Here is a 16,671-nt window from a genome sequence, read left to right on the forward strand (position 1 = left end):
TCACAGAGACAGTAAAAGCAAAACTGTGGAATTACAAGGAAGTCTGAGAAAAAAACGGTGCTTGTACTCAGAGAGGATTTTTTTTTTTTAAGAGGATCTCTTTTCTGATGTGTTCAGGATGTCACCAATATATATAGAACAATAGAACATTCACACATTTAGGATGTAAATCATCCTCTGTTGAACAGCTGAAATAATTAGGGAGACCTTGGATTTAATCTAAAACATCTTATAAATTACCTTTTGATTTCTTTTTCCCCTTATTTCTTTTCCCCTTTCTCTGTCCTTATACTAACATTTAAAAAGTCATTGAACTAGTCATAAAGAAATAAGCATCATGAAAATCCATGATGATGTCTTTGATGATTTTGAAGATTTAAAGGCTCTCAAGAAAGGCCTGTGAGGGTCCTCCCTGGTGGTGCAGTGGTTTGAGTACAGCGCTGCGAAGCTGTCTGCAGCCTTTGCAGCGCCGGTTCGATTTCCGGCCGGCCAGGGAGATTCCCACATGGTGTGGCAGACCTCTTCTGTTGCACACGCTGCTCCCCTCAGCAGCATATTTTGGTCTGTCTGCCTGTTCTGGTCCCTGTTTTATCACTGGTGAATTTTCTCACCCTCCCACACCTCTGGCCTGTACCCCAGCTCTTGTATAAAAATAAATAAATCTTAAAAAAAAAAAAAAAAGAAAGACCTATGAAGTTGGCATCTAATTATAGGGTATTTATTTCTTTGAGTTTTCCTTCAGCATTCACTCAATGCAGTGGAAACCACAAAGTTTATGTGTGCATGTTTATATGGGAATATGTGCACATATGTGTGAATGAATGTGTGTGAGTGTGGAATGCATTGCAATCATTTTGTTACAGGAAAAATTAGAGGAAACCAAGGTATAAGTAGGACCTACAGGCAAAACTATTAGCAAAATATATGCAAAAGCAGTTCTAACATTGAATCTGGATTATTACTTCCCTTGTAACTGACTTAGAGCAGGACCCAAGCATCAGTATCTATTTAAATATTTACTGACCCCACTCAAATTCTCATGCTCCTAAAATCCTCCCAGCCTCTCAGAATGGTGACCTCATCTGTGGCTTCATATTAAAATGCTGAGCATTCAATTAATCATTACCCCAGAGGATTTCACACTTAGGACAACAGTCTTACAAAAATCATTTTCCACCTAAAGGACCATTTTTTTTTTCCTTTTTCAAATTTTTTTTTATACTTTTTATTTTTTTTTACATCATTGTTCATTTTTAAACAATATTAGTTTCCCCCAATGCCCCAGTGCACCATCACCTCAGTCCCCTGTGCTCCTCTCTCCCTCCCTCTGACATCTCTCCCTCCTCCTCCCCTGCAGGATGTCTCTGATTTATAATTGTCCGTTTTTGCTTTGTTGTGTTTTGTACTGTTATTATTTTTTTACACTGATGTCTTATTGGGTTCCCCTATATTCCTGCTATGAGTGAAACCATCCGGTATTTTTCTTTTTCCTCCTGGCTTATTTCATTGAGCATAATTCCTTCTAGCTCCATCCATGTTGCTGCGAATGGCATGAGTTTATTTTTTTTTGATTGCTGAATAATATTCTATTGTGTACATATATCATATCTTCTTTTTTTAAAGATTTATTTATTTTTACAAGAACCTAGGTACAGGTCACAAGCGCGGGAGGGTGAGAGGATTCACCAGAGACAAAGCGGACAGCAGAACAGGCAGACGGACTGAAGGCACTGCTGAGGGGAGCAGGGGGTGAGGCAGGAGAGGTCTGCCACGCCATGTGGGTTTCTCCCTGGCCACCCAGGAATCGAACGCGTGCTGCAGAGGCTGTGGACATCTTCACAGTGTGATGCTCAACCTGCCGTGCCATCTGGGAGGCCCATACCACATCTTCTTGATCCAGTCATCTATTTTTGGGCATTTGGGTTGTTTCCAGGTTTTACCTATTGTAAATAGTGCTGCAATAAACACAGGTGTACTTTTGAATCACTGTTTTTGTGTCCTTTGGGTAGATCCCTAGGAGTGGAATTGCCAGATTATACGGTAGCTCCATTTTTATTAGACCGAGGAACCTCCAGACAGCTTTCCATAGAGGCTGGACTAGTTTGCACTCCTACCAGCAATGTAGAAGAGTTCCTTTTTCTCCACATCCTCGCCAATATTTGTTGTTGCTTGTTTTTTTGATATGTGCCATTCTTACTGGTCTAAGGTGGTATCTCAATGTGGTTTTAATTTTCATTTCCCTACTTGCCCAAGGAATTTGACAATTATTCAGACTCTAGTGTAATGTAAGCAGACATAAGGAGAGAACACACTGAATGTAATAGAACCTATACAAGCCTACTTTAGGTGACTACCTTAAAGGAAACTCTACAGGGAATATGCCTTAGGGGGTGAGGGAAAGCAAATATTGTTAATAAATGAACAATGATGTAAAAAATTAAAAGAATGATAAATAATTTACATTTCTCTGATGATAAGGGATGTTGAACATTTTTTCATATGCCTATTGGCCATTGCATTTCCTCTTTGGAGAAATGTCTTTTTTGTTTTGCTTTGTTTTGTTTTTATTTTTTTATTTAAATTTTATTTTTATATTCCCCATGAGATTACAACCCCCTTATTTTGACCCCAATCACTCCTTTCCCCCACCCCCCATAGAGAGTTTCTGGTTCATAGTTGTTTGTTGATGTTGATATTTTCTTTCTTACAGTTATTCATTTTCCTGGTCCCTTATTTAAGATTTCTAGATTCCTGCTATGAGTGAGACCATCTGGTATTTTTCTTTTTCTTTCTGGCTTATTTAGCTGAGCATGATCCCTTCCAGCTCCATCCATGTTGCTGCAGTTCGCATGTGTTTATCTTTTTTGAATGCTGAGTAATATGCCATGGTGTATATGTACCACATCTTCTTGATCCAGTCATCTATTTTTGGGCATTTGGGTTGTTTCCAAAGCTTAGCTATTGTAAATAGTACTGCTATAAACATAGGCATGCAGGTGCTCTTTGGAATTGATGTTCCTGTGTCCTTTGGGTAAATACCTAGGAGTGGAATTGCTGGATCATATGGAAGCTCTATGTTTAGTAGGTCCAGAAATCTCCACACAGCTCACTATAGTGTTTGGACCAGTTTGCACTCCCACCAACAGTGCAGAAGAGTTCCTTTTTCTCCACATCCTCGCCAACATTTGTTGTTGCTAGTTTTTTTAATATGTGCCATTCTCACTGGTATAAGATGGTATCTCATGGTAGTTTTGATTTGCATTTCCCTGATTACAAGTGATGTTGAACATTTTTTCATATGCCTGTTGGCCATTTGCATTTCCTCTTCAGAAAAGTTTCTGTTTAACTCTTCTGCCCAATTTTTGACTGGATTATTTTCTTTGTTTTCGTTGAGTCTCATCAACTCTTTGCAGATTTTTGTGATCAGTCCTTTATCATTAGTGTTGTGTGCAAAAATGTTCTCCCAGAGATGGGGTTTCTCTTTGTTTTTGTTATTGTCTCTTTTGCTGTGCAGAAGCTCTTTAATCTCATGTAGTCCCAGCTGTTTATCTTTGCCTTCACTATCACTGCTTTGGGTGATGTGTCTGTTAAGATCTCTTCTGCCCATTTCTTGACTGGATTATTTATTTTGTTTTTGTTGAGACCTGTGAGTTCTTTGTATATCTTTGTGATCAGTCCCTTATCAGTTGACTGTAATGCAAAGATTTTTTTCCCAATCAGGGGTGTCTCTCTGTTTTGGTTAATGTCTCTTTTGCTGTGCAGAAGCTGTTCAGTTTGATGTAATCCCAGGTATTCATCTTTTCCTTGACTTTCTTTGCTTTGGGTGATGAGTCTTTAAAGATGTTATTGTGATGTATGTCTTGTAGTGTTTTACCTATTTTTTTTTCTTTTTCTTTTATTGTTTCAGGTCTTATGTCCAGTTCTTTTATCCATTTTGAGTTGATATTTGTTCACAGTGAAAGGTAGTGGTCTATTTTCTTTTTTTTTTTTTTTTTTGCATGTGGTGGTCCAGTTTTCCCAGCACCATTTATTGAACACATTGTGTTCCATTGCATGTTTTTTGCTCCTTTGTCAAAGATCAGTTGTCCATATAAGTGTGGTTTTATTTCTGGGCTCACTATTTGGTTCCATTTGTCTGTGTATCTGTATTTGTTCCAATACCAAACTGTTTTAATTATTATGGCTTTGTAGTATAGCTTGAAGTTTGGAAGTGTGATACCTACTTTCTCCTTTGTTTTCATCAGCAGGGCTTTGGCTATTCATGTTTTTTTGTGGTTCCATATTAATTTCATCAGTATTTGTTCTATTACTTTGAAGAATATAAAGGACCATTCTTAATGGAATTTCACACATAAAGTTTTCATGTACTTCTTGAAAACACCTGTTTTTACCCTTCAAATGACATCCATAGCCTTAGGCTTCATGCGTTCCCTGAATATCATGAAACTGAGCCTATATAGAAAGTTACTTGAACTTCTTTGCTTTTTGTCAAGCAGGGATAATGAAGTTTCCCCTTCTCCTTAAAGGTTTGGCCTTAGTACAAGAGGACTTAAGCAGTGCCAAAGTGTTAGAACTGGGGATAATTCTAGTCTCCATTGTTGGTCCAAATAGGTTGCCAATGGCTTCCATTAACCCCACTCTCTCTTTTGCCAGTGATTCTCTCTGCACACACACACCATATAGGCAACATCCACACCACACTTTTGGGTTATGCAGTTTTATTTGTCTTCTATGTCACAAGAAGAATGACTATGGCTGTTCCTCTCCAGATATATGTTACTCTGGCAAAGTCTGAGAAGTGAGGCGTGGATAGTTTTTTCTCTCATTTCTCACAAATTCATCTGGCAATTTTCTAACTCTATTTCCCCCAGGGACTATGCCATGTTCTCTCCCTGCAACCACAAGTTCTCTCTACTAGACTCACCATTTCTTTTTCTATTTCTTGAAGGTCAAAATCCTTGTTCAATTTAGTGGTATTTGCCCATCCACCACTAAATTCTGTCTATGCTCACTGTCATATATTTTCTCTTTAAGACACAGATATTTTAAATACAAACAGTAGTAGCCCTCAACAACCAAGAAAATACTGCTTTAAGGAGTGAATTTGGTAAGACTCAAAGGCAATACTAAGATATTTTCAAATAAAAATTACCTAATATTCAAAAATATTCCTCAGCTCACATCTTATAGACATATGTAAACTCTGGAGTCAAATATTTCCACCTGTTTGCATTCTTACAGTATTTTATTTGTCCTCATAATATTTTTAATATAAAATTTTCAAGCCTCTTTATGACTCATTTATTCACTCACTCATTCTCCACACAACTTTTAAACTTCAATATTCTAAAAAAAATGAAGGAAAAAAATTGTCTTACCTATCGGCACTCAAACTGTACTTCTATTTACAAATTCACATAAAGTTTGGAACAACCCCCAAAATCATATATTGACTATAGCCAGAGGTGGGTAATATAATAAGAAGGAGACATGATTGCATTATGTTTATATGTTTTTTTTTTTTTTTTTTTTTTTTTTTTTTTTTTTACCATTAGGTACTTTTCTATCAGGGTACCACAGATGATGAAGAGAAAAGTGAGGCCAGGAATGAATACAGGAGCTGTTGAGTAGGAAGCATCCTCCAAAGAAGGGGTCAAAGGATGGTCTCCTCATCTAAATTTAATAACTTCATAATTGCAGATCATTAGGCACAGCATTCAGAACAATTGAATAAACAAACTAAAGAACAGGTTAGGGAGGGGGACCACCTGTCCTTGAACTTGAGTGACTAGCATGTGATACAGGTGAAATTAGTTCTTCCCATGCATTTGTGTCAGCTAAAAATGGTGCTGTTAGCAATCAATAGTGGAGTAATAGTAATAGCTTTAAAGATTGTTTTATTTTTCTCATGCACGTAAAAGAAGCAAAGAGATGGAGAGACCAGGGCCAGTACAGCAGCTACATGATATTTTCAGATCTTTCTCAATCTTTCTATTTTCTACAACATGGCCAACAAACTTAAGCTTGCAGGAATTTGGATGAAATGGGTGGAGCAAAGGGAGGTGTGCAATGTAATGAGCTTGGAAATTTCACTGCTGAGCAGTGAAGAGCCACAGGATGGATGAGGTGAGGGCAAGTGACATGAAGCCATCCATTAACCCATAGGTGTTGGGAACTCTTTCAGTCTCTTGACAGCAGAAAGACAAGGTAGTGCTGCAACTAGTACTTTAGTTCTGACATTGATATGAAGAATGATTTAAAAAAAGATGAAACAGCAGTGAAAAGGATATAAGGAGCATTGAAACAGCCATAAGGGAACAGCATTATTTGGAATAGAAAAGGAGGACTATAAGCATAGAAGCATCTTTGGATTTTATTTCGTCTTCTATATAGTCATGACTTGTAATCTAGATGAAGTTGGGAAACTAACAAGTAAACATACTGACTTAATTATTCTTCCTTATGTTAATCAATGAGTGTGTCTCTCCTCTGCCTACATTTTGTACTACTCTCATGTGCCATGTGATGCATGAAAGGGGATTCAAGATCAGTCTGCCTCATCAGAAAACAAGCATCTGATGTCCTAATCTCTCTGATGCCTGCAATTCTAACTATTAATGCCTTTTGTTTTCCATCTCAGAGAACTTTTCTGATTTTCAATTGTCTAATATTAAATGCAAATACCCCTGTGAGGAAAAATAGCTGAAGCAATCATTTTCCCATCTATTCTGATAATTTTCAGATAATTTCAAGGTGTGGCAAGTTTCTGGGACCCATACCAAGAGTATGGGTTTCAAAGAAGGGGGCATTGGAAAGGGAATGCAAAGGAAGGGCAAACATGCCAATTTCAAGCTAAGACATTGGAGGGCTGTAAGTGTTTATCTACTCATTATGGACCAATTGTGTCTGTTTCTGTCAGGGCTGGCTCAAAAATAGAATCAGAATGCAGTTGAGATTCTGTCTGATACTCGTGTGTACCTCTCAGGAAATCCCTGAACTCCCTGTGCCAGGCTTTCTCTTATAAAGATCAAAAGTCATGGGTTAAATGGGCTATGGAAGAATAAAGAGAGTGTGATTAAAGCAGCTTGAGACATCTGTGAGATTTAGGGTGTTAACTATTGACAGAATGACTTCCGAATTGGGGATCAGGAATAATCTTGAATCCTATAAAAGATGGGCGCTCCATATTCCTCAGCACCCCATGGGATATTTCTCTCAGTCTAGATTCTGTTTCTGTGGAATAAGACTTTAGGGGTCACTGGGAGGCTGTTCTCTGCTATAAATGATACAGAAGAACAGCACGTGTGTGAGCAAGCAGCTCATTCCTCTGCAGGGTACTTGGGAATACACAGCACTGGTAGGGCTTTGCTCCCTCTGAGGGAAAACTACCCCGTTTCTCACAGTAGCTTGCCACTCATTTGGAGACAGAGCACTGTTGCCACCAAATGCTGAGTTTGGGGGAAATGTTAGCCTAACTGTTGATGTGCTCTGTCATCTCATCTGCTTAAGCCTAAAACTAGAATCCATGGAGCATGGGGAGAACTTCAGTGGGGAGGGGATCTGGGTAAGGAAGTGATAAGAGGGTGAGTTGCACCTTTTGAATAGGAAGGATATTCTGGGGAGCAATATTTCTTCCAGTCTAATTGCTCCATGTTTTATAGAACCTGATCATTAGGGGATCCTGGGCATGATTCCACAGAGATGTTCTTGTGAAATAAAGCAAGAGGCTATTAAACAGAAAGTTTAAATATAGCTACGGGGAGACATACTTCCTGACAACTTGACAGATGTCTTGGAGTGACGACTCCTTCCTTCATCACTAATTACAAAATCATTTGTCTTAAGGAAAGGACAAAAGAGAAGTAATTATGAAAAACATGATTCTTAAGGGATAAAAAGATAACATCAGTTTAAAACACGGAAGCAATCATAACCACTTAGAATCATTATTAGTTTGGTGGAACCAATGACAGGTTGCTTTTTAGAAACCAGAGGGAATGGAGCTCCTGAGCAGAGGGAAGAAAACATTCAGTTTCTTGTTATGCTAAACTTATCCCCAGACTCCCGAGACTTCTTTGATGAACAGTTCATTAAAATTTCCGACTGCAGATGAATTTGAGCTAAAATACACAAATGTTTTAATTATACATTCCTTTTTAATTACACTAATGACTTGTAATGTGTTTATGTTGGTTTAGAGTTTAATTTCTTCCCTTAGATTAGGTGGTTGACTTAAGGACTGTGCTTTTCAGTAAAATAGCATGATTCATCAATGTTTGATTATGAATTAATGCCCAAATGTAGATTTGCTGCTGCCCTTGGGGGGATAGCCCTGTCCATGAGCAATTGTGTTTCTATGGGGTACTGGGAGACAGCAGATTTTGCCATCTTGCCAGCAGAAGGGACGGCCATTATGAAGATAGTGCTGTGAATAGTCTCCATGATCAGAAGGTGCTAAGGAAGGGAGAGGGGAGTGGCTCCATGATAAAGGAAAGACCACGTTTATGAGAGATACCTATTTACAGAGGGTTCATTACATGTTGGCTGGAGAAGAGTCAGATCTGATCTATAACAGGTGGTGATTGGCTTGGCACACTCTTCATTTTTTTTTTCCTTCTCTTTATACACTTTTCTTGGAACCTCTCATTTTGAGATCCTCTAACTTTCTCCCTGCAAAATAATCTACTGTTTTAGACAATCCCAACAAAACGATTAAGATTATTATAAATGCTTCCACACTGATCCATGGCCTGACATGGATATTTATCCCCACCTAAGCTTAAATATATATATTCTTAAGATGTATTTATGAATGGCCACTGCTTAACTCATGGTATCCTTCTCAAAAGGGTTGGAAACTAGGCAAACATGCCCATTTATCTGTCTGTCCCATGCAATAGTTAACAGGGCTTGCATTCTTATTTCAGCACCCCTTTGCCACACTCCCTTTTTTTCCTTCAAAGATATCAGTCCTTATGATAATGAAGATAAAACCATCATCTCTTCCCCATTGGAATTGAAATTTTGTGACTCAGACTAGCTAATCAGACTATACAACCTTCCCAGATACAGAAATTGGTTAGAGTAAGTACATCATGAAGTCAGACCACTGTATATCCTCCCTCTGGCTTTATTTTTGGCAAACTGTTGTGGTAGCAATAGTAATAACTTCCAAGCATGTCTACATGCTAAATCCTGGAGCCTGTGAATAATGTTACCTTACAAAGCAAAAGGAACTTTGCAGAGGTAATGATTTCAAAGATGTCCAGATGTGAAGATTATCCTGAATTATATGTGTGAGGTTAATGTAATCATAAGCCTCCTTATATATGACAGAGGGAGTCAGAAGAGTTAGAGATGATGTAACAATGAAAGTCTAGCGAGTATGGCATGATTACTAGCTTTGAAGATGGTGGAAGTTATCATAAACCAATGAAATAAGGAAACTTCTAGAATCAGGGGGGATAAAAGAACAGAATTCTACCTCAGAGTCTGCAGGACACAGCAATTTGAGTTCAATCTCTTGAAATCCATTTCAGACTCAGACCTCCAGAACTCTAAGATGATAAACTCATGTGGCTGTAAGTCAGCAAGCTCATGGTAACTTGTTTTAGCAACAAAAGGACACTAAGACACCTGCCCAGGTAGATGCTATTTCTCAGCTGGAATCTTGATGTTCTGAAAACCATCTTGACCATTACATGGAAAGAAGCTATCAAAGAATTTGAGAAAGCGACATGGATCCCCAGTGATGCTATTTGAGCTTCTTGGTCCACAGGGCCTAAGACAACTCCCTAGGGGACTTCCCAGTTAGCTAGTTTATGCTAGATTTAGTTGGAATGCTAGATTGCCACTGGAAATAAAAATTTGGTGCAATTCCCCTAATTTTTTTTTTTAAAGATTTATTTATTTTTATTTATACAAGCACTGGGTATACTCAGAAGCGCGGGAGGGTGAGAGAATTCACCAGAGCCAGAGCGGGGAGCAGAGCAGGCAGAAGGACCGAAATACACTGCTGAGGGGAGCAGCGGGCGGCAGGAGAGGTCTGCGCGACATGCAGGACCCTCCTCCGGTGGCCGGGGAGCAGCCGGGGATCGAACCAGCGCTGCAGAGGCTGTGGGCAGCTTCTCAACCCAGCACTCAACCGCTGTGCCACCAGGGAGGCCCTCCCCTAATATTTTTGCACAAATGAAATAGGAAAGATAAGTGATGTTTCCATAAATTATTTTAGAATGTTGTGGTAAAACAGTGCCTTCTTATTCAGATTAATATGCTTGGTCTAAATCAGTAAACGGTATTTGTATTTATTATAATTTTCATATTCTCACTATCTTCTTTCCAAAACTGTTCTGTGTATTTCAGATGGCAGGAATGAGACTGCATGCCATGCTTATGTAGGAGTGATGATGGCAAACTTAATATCAGTGGAGAAGCTGTATGCACGTGTAGATACTTCAGATACCGAAAATTATACCGTTGTGGCACCTTCCTACTCTTCGTAGATGTGTAACCACCTCAACCAGTAATATTCCCCTTGTGTACGCTGCCTGTAGTATGCATGTAATCAAAGACGCCAGGTTAGAAAATATGAACAAGGATGCATCACATCTCCTAAGTGCTGAATGAAGGGAACTAACAAATTACATTCCAATAAAACAGAGTGAAGGTGTTCAATTATGAGAGGATTTTCTTGTGAAAGGGCAAGTAAGGTCTTTTGCAGAGAGGGAGGCCCGATCATCTGAGCACTGGCTTTAGGGCATGTGACAACCTTAGGGAGATGGTAGCAAGGATTTTCTTCACACTCTGAAAAAACTGGGATTTAACAGCATTTGACTCAAATGTTCTCTATAGGCCCCTTCTGTTAAGTCAGTATGAGACAAAGTATATTCAGCTAAAGAGAGCTGTATTTAAAAAGACTTAGACCTTGAATCTAGGCCCTCAGATAAGATTCAAGGCACCCCGTTTGCAAGAAAACCAGGAACTTGTCAATCAAATTAGTTTTTCTACAATAGCTGCAGAGACAATTGTTGCCCTTCCAAATGTTTCTCCTCTTCTATGTGGACTGCCATTAAAATTGGGCTGAGTGGGCAATGGACTATTCCATATTCATTTCTTATAAGGAAAATTCCTTTTAACATATGGATAATCATTTATTTGTTAGCATGCATTTGGTTACAGATTTTCCTCTAGAGCAGAGGCTTTGATGGAGTTTGAAGAGATCATTCATTCAAGCAAAATTTACTGAGTGGTTGTTATAAGCCAGGCTCTCTGCTATGTGCTGGGAATACAAACAGGAATCAAAGCAAATATGCTTCTTTCCCTAAGGATTTTATGATCTAATATGAGGGAGGCAGGGAGCTGTGATATGCAATATTAGGTTGAAAAGGTTAAAGACAAATATTTTCTAATTTTCCAATTTTACCAAATACAACCTCACTGTGTCTTGACTGCTTATGAAAATTCCAGTCAATCTTTCTTTCCATTTTCTAAACTGTGTTCCTCACTTTGTGTATAACATCAGCACTTCAGAATCCACACATATACTTAGAAATATAAAGGATAAATGATTATTTTGTTGATTGTCTTTTGATTTATTGATTTTACAGAAAGATGAGACAGAGGTAGTTGTATCAGGAACTTGATTCTGTGAGGTCCCTAATTTTCAGTTCAAAACCATTTTGCTGTACCGTGACTATATAAACCAAACACGCATTCATAGGGCAAAAAACATTGACTGTTCTTTAAAGTCTGATGAAGGCAGCTCAAACAAAATGACATAGAATTCCAGGCTTTCCAGGAGAGACTTAACTCATTCTCCCAGTTTATTCCATCACTCAATTACTAAAATTAAAAGTAATTCCATAATTTCCAGAATAAACTCCTTGCTTTTCTACCTCCATACTCTATTCATGTTTCTTTCCACCACAATCTCTGCCAGTTTCTTCTTCATATAGTGACTTCCTACTAAACCTGCACATTTTTACAAGTCCTTTCTAATATTGCCCATCAGAAATATTCTGCAGCTAATTTATTGAACTTTGTTTGCACTAATCAAATCACTCTTGTCACATTCTACCTACTAACAGAGGTATGTTGTCATTGTCTTATCTTTTTTAATAGAAGACTGAGATTCTAACACATATCTGGGGATCTTGCAGCTTCCGGCATATTCAATTCTGGGCATCATAAATATCTGACCAATAACTGAATGCATTAAATTAAATTCAGGTCATTGGGAGAAAAAGAAGACCAAATAAAAGCAATGTAATTACAAAAGTTAGCATATCTAGGGTAGGCTGACTAAAGCAGTGAATGGAGAGTCTGAAGGGATCTGTGGGGGAACCAGTTAAGAGACTTGCCAAGTTATTCTGGTGTAAGGAGATAAAAGTATACTCTGTCTGGTAGAATAGGGATAGGAAGGAAATTAGTAAGTTATAAAGGCATTTCTACCCAAGACATGGTGCATATAAGAGATAAAGAATAAGGTTTCTACTTGGAAGACTGAATATGGCTATCCCATAAACATGATGTGCAGACAGTAATTGTCAAACTTTTAGAGGTTTTTATGTTGATAGAAGGCCTGGACATTTTTTGACAATTGCACATTTTTCATTTGCTAAATGTTCCTGAAATTTTCTAGGTTACAAACACCCAGATATCTAAGTTGTGTCCCCAATTGCTCTCATGGTCTGTGCTGTTGTCTTAAAGATATCTGAAATCAAGAAGAGAAAGCAGAGTAGGAAGTTCCTAGAAACACCAATCTGGGGTGTTCCACTTAGATGGATATTGATTATTGCAGCTAACATAAGATCTTGAATAGGAGTTTTCTACAATTTATAGCATCTTAAAGCCCTTACTCCAGAGCTGGCAGAAGCAAATAATGATCCATGAGTTAAGTATCACTTTTACCTCTTTAAGGCATGCCTCCAAAAATTAAAAATAGAATTACCATATAATCCACCAATTTTATTTCTAGATATTTATCCAAAGAATATGGAAACACTAGTTTGAAAACATATATGTGCCCCTATTTTTATTGTAGCATTATTCACAATGGCCAGGACACAGATGAAACCTAATTGCCCAATGACAGATGAGTGGATAAAGAATTTCTGGTGTGGGCCTCCCCGGTGGCACCGGTTCGATCCCCGGTTGCTCCCCGGCCACCTGAGGAGGGTCCCACATGGCGTGCAGACCTCTCCTGCCGCCCGCTACTCCCCTCAGCAGTGTACTTTGGTCTTTCTGCCTGCTCTGCTCCTCACTCTGTCTCTGGTGAATTTTCTCACCCTCCCGCACTTCTGACTGTACCCAGTGCTTGTATAAATAAATAAAAATAAATCTTTAAAAAAAAAAGAATTTGTGGTGTATATACACAGTAGCATACTTCTCAGCTATAAAAAAATTCTTGTCATTTGCAACAACATGGATGGATATTGAGGTGATTATGCTAAGTGAATTAAGTCAGAAGGAGAAAGACAAATATTGGATGATCCCAGTCATAGGTGGAATATAAACAAAGAAAACAATTTAACAAAACAAAACAAAAAAAGTTCAGACTTTGAGAACAAATGTCATTATCAGAAAGGAAGGTGAAGGGAGGTGGGTGAAATGGGTCAGGGGGATTAATGTGACCTAGTGAACAGTACCAGAACTTTGGAAGTGGGTGTGGTACACTATTTACATTATAGAGATGTGAAGTTATACTTTTAAATTGTCTTTAGTATTGTAAACCAATGGTGGGTCAATTGATAAAAAAAAAATAGTTTAAAGAAAAATAAAAAAAAAGAAATATATGCAACTAATTTCATACCTGACCTCCAAAACCTTAAACAACTAGGTACTATAGAAAATAAGCTTTACCAGTATTTTTTTTTAATATTCCCAGTAACCTGGCCAAAGTTTGTTATTGTTACTGCTATTTGATGTCATTTTTCTTCCATCCCACCCAGGCTGGCATGAGGCTTTCATTAGTAATCTCTTAGAACTATATTCTCTAACTAAAACCTTGAACCTTGTATTTATAGTGGTGACCAGCTCCTCCCCTCTCACAATGCTTATAAACCATTTCAGTATTATAGCCAGGGCACTAGAAAATATTTTTGCAATAAACAACTAATTTTTCAAGATAGTTATGGTTATACATATTGGGCAGAGGATATCTTAAAATTCTAAATAAAGTACCTTATTTTAGTTATATGGCATGACTTTCCAATCACAGCAGTCACCTTTTCATAGAGGTACATCAAGATAAATAGAGCAATATCCATATTTTACAGTCTATAAAATTCAAATCTTTGCTAAAAAAAAGAGAGTTTACATGCAATGCATACACCAGCTAGCAAGTTTATTTATCAACATATATTCATGCAATATGTGCATTGTAAAGTTAGGGCATCAGTTTTAGGATCTAGGAAAATATTTACAGCCTAGCTCCAAATAGTGGTGAGCGCCTATCAAAACATTTTGTGACAGGCAGTTGTAGCTCTTGGAGGAAAGTGCTACACACAGCCAGCTCTTCAACATTGGGGGGATGCAAGTTTCATCTTCAGGGACCAAGCCTTCATTTCCTGCTCAGAGGCACTTTTCCCCCTCTAGCTGGAGCCTAGAGTTTGGGATCCTCATTATTTTACCCTACCTCTACTCTTCTACCATATTATTTTAATTGATGTGGAATTTTTATTCATATGGAGGTAAATGATAATATGTCAGATTTACTTTTTCTAGAGGTATTTTTTTTTTTTTAAGAGCAATAGAAAGCTGGGCCTCCCCTGGTGGCACAGCGGTTGAGCACTGGTTGAGCCTCTGCAGCGCCGGTTTGTTGCCCAGCCGCCGGGAAGGGTCCCACAAAAAAGAAAAAAAAAAGCAATAGGAAGCTTCAGATAAAACCATGGGAATAGAAAGCAGACTTTGAAGAATGTGCTAGGTAGATATTTTGATACTTTGAGATGGAGTTAAATGGTTACCTTGAAACTATCCAAGCAGGGCCTCCCCGGTGGCGCAGCGGTTGAGCGCTGGGTTGCGAAGCTGCCCGCAGCCTCTGCGGCGCCGGTTCGATCCCGGCTGCTCCCCGGCCACCGGAGGAGGGTCCCACATGGCGCGCAGACCTCTCCTGCCGCCCGCTGCTCCCCTCAGCAGTGTACTTAAGTCCTTCTGCCTGCTCTGCTCCCTGCTCTGGCTCTGGTGAATTCTCTCACCCTCCCGCGCTTCTGACTGTACCCAGTGCATGTATAAACAAACAAACAAACAAATAAATAAATAAATAAAACATGCCTCTATTAAAAAAAAAAAAAAAAAACTATCCAAGCACTCTTACTTCAGAGGTTGTCCAGGCTGAGGCTGTGAGATAGTTGGCAGGATACAGGAAATGGCCAGTAAACTTCATCTCTGACCAAAGGGCAAGAGCAATCCACATAACAGCAGCCAGATGTGACCACCTGTTATTGATAATACTATAATGAACACTGGAAATTTGCTAAGAGACTAGATTTCATGGGTTCTCAACACACACACACAAGCAAACACACAAATGGCAACTATGAGAGAAGTTGACTATATTAAAAACTTAACTGTAGTAATTATTTCACCATGTATGTATACATATCAATTCATATCACAAACTTATATTTAGATAATTTTACTTAAAAATATAAATTATCAATAGCAACAACAACAAAAAGAAATGCTACTGAGACTGAGTATGTAACCTTTACCTAAATGACCCCAACTAAAATAAATAAATAAATAAATAAACACAGGGAAGGTAGTGATTCTGAACGAACACTTTTCCTGGTGGGGTTTATGGAAGGCTCAGCAGGATTAGCAGGGATACAGGCTATCCATCAAACTTAAATAGATGGTTTTGGGAGTGATAACTATGTGTCCAAAGTATAGACAACTGCAATCTATAGGGCATATTGTCTTGGATTAGCCAGTCTGGTGATAGAGCCATTCTGAGCAGTTCTATGAATTTGGGAGGGACATACTGTTAACTGAGAAATAATCAGGGTATCATATAATCAAAAAAGCATTTATTCTAGAATAGGAGTGATAACCAAAGGTCAGTTCCAAGGTTTGTACCAAGGTCAGGAAACTGGGGGAGTGGGGGGTAAGGGAGGAAGGGGTGTGCTTAAAGGCTCAATCAGGAAGTGATCATAGCTTAAGGCATTTGTTTTGAAACTTTTGGATTTGTTCTTAAATTCATCTGTCTGTCCATGACTAATGGGCAAAAATCTCCCCATAGAAGGCTGCAACAGCCCCATGAGGGTCTGTTGTCACAATCAGCAAAGGGTCTCTTATTTTTTTCATGGTTACCAAATTGCTGAGTCAGGTTGTTACATTTTCACCTAAAAATTTTAAGACTGAAGTTAGAGACAACATAGAGTCTGATCAAAACAGGTTCCATAGTACAAATTCTATAAAACTCCAAGATCTCTGTTGAACCTGCAGAAATCTATTTCCAAAGAGGTCTCCTTTTCAATTATCAACCATCAAAGAGCTAGAGCCTTACTACTTAGCAATCCCTGCCAGAATCTGAGGACTAGTTTGGTGACTATTTCCTTCCAGGCCAGGCTGGTAGGCCTGCTGATTTTGCAGTGAACCCTGGGCTGAGCCAGAGCAGGAGGCTCAGGGAGTAGCAAAGGCCAGGGCACTGGGTTTAGAGTATTCTAGGCA

At 38.6% G+C, this 16,671-nt stretch overlaps 1 long non-coding RNA gene across 1 annotated transcript in view; it reads right to left on the reverse strand.

Moving 5' to 3' along the window:
- LOC119243791 (uncharacterized) overlaps window positions 1-16,671 on the reverse strand; it is a 55,483-nt gene that overhangs the window by 37,433 nt on the left and 1,379 nt on the right. Inside the window, exon 2 of the long non-coding RNA XR_005124824.2 lies at window positions 15,314-15,434. This is a non-coding gene — a long non-coding RNA (uncharacterized LOC119243791). The remainder of the gene's footprint in view (window positions 1-15,313; window positions 15,435-16,671) is intronic.

This window comes from Talpa occidentalis, unplaced genomic scaffold (genome assembly GCF_014898055.3).
Source record: "Talpa occidentalis isolate TD23 unplaced genomic scaffold, MPIMG_talOcc4v2.1 talOcc4.13, whole genome shotgun sequence".
In the NCBI taxonomy this organism is placed as follows: Eukaryota; Metazoa; Chordata; class Mammalia; order Eulipotyphla; family Talpidae; genus Talpa; species Talpa occidentalis.